Source organism: Clupea harengus, chromosome 23 (genome assembly GCF_900700415.2).
Source record: "Clupea harengus chromosome 23, Ch_v2.0.2, whole genome shotgun sequence".
NCBI classification, from domain to species: domain Eukaryota; kingdom Metazoa; phylum Chordata; class Actinopteri; order Clupeiformes; family Clupeidae; genus Clupea; species Clupea harengus.
Genome location: NC_045174.1, coordinates 3,458,368 through 3,459,480, shown reverse-complemented (window position 1 = coordinate 3,459,480; position 1,113 = coordinate 3,458,368).

Here is a 1,113-nt window from a genome sequence, read left to right as displayed (position 1 = left end):
TAAGTGTACGGCAGTCCGGTGGCGGTGGGTGCAATTTGCCGAGGGTTTCTACAGGTAGATCGGGTGTAGAGACTACAGCAGCGTCCCATAGCGAAGATAGTCTAGATTAGGAGAGAAAGAAAAGAACAGAGTGAGTGGGTAGAGTTTGGCTGTCCATATGCGTAGATGAGGATTAGTGGGGGTGAGGAGCAATGTTTCCACATCCATCAGCAATTGGAACATGCTATAAGGGAGAGAGAACATTTTTGTTAGTAGACATCCATTTCAGAAACAGATAAGGAGATAATAAACTGATCACTGGAGAGGCCAGGCCAATTGAGAGTATCCTTGTCACACTAGCAATAGCTAAACAGTTACATGGATAGAGATGACTAAATGTGGTGAACAAAATTATAAAGTAGTGTACAGTTTTGCATGAAATGGCAAACCTTGCACCTGTGCATCAATCATATTCTCCATCAGAATAAATAAATGAGTGGTGAGACACTCCCATGTCTCCCATTCGCCTACTCCATCGGTTCCCAAACTGGGGTACGCAAAGTGGTTCAGGGGGTACGCGGGGAGAAAATTTCCGCGATAACAGAAAACGGACGAATTCGCAGAATGTACCGTTTCAAACAGAATTGCAACTTTCAGACGGAAACATCATTTTGTGCATCAAAATCGCCCAAATTCCCCTGTATTTTGTCCTGCAAGGCTGTATTTCTTTCTTATAAACACAACAACGATCGCAACGATGAACAAGCATTAATTAGAAAACAAAACCACTGAGAAAATGTCACGTCTGTGCTGAACTCCACTCCGGCCACGCCCTCCTATTCAACACAGACCTCCGTAGCCTGTCAAATGAATTCGCTCGTCTTCCCAATCGCCAGCAAATAATGTTTTTTTAGTCTTCTGTTCTGTTGATGGCTGGCAAACAACAACCTTAGAAGGTTTGGGTCACTTGTGGCACATATTATTCACTCATTTTAAGCCATCAATCTACCTCTGGGTGAACAAAATGAGCCGAAACGGATTAAAACGGAATTAAAGTAAAAGGTGAAAAGGAAAACTTTTTTTTTTCAACGGAGTACGCAGCTAGAGATTAAATGTCTGAAGGGGTACGGGACT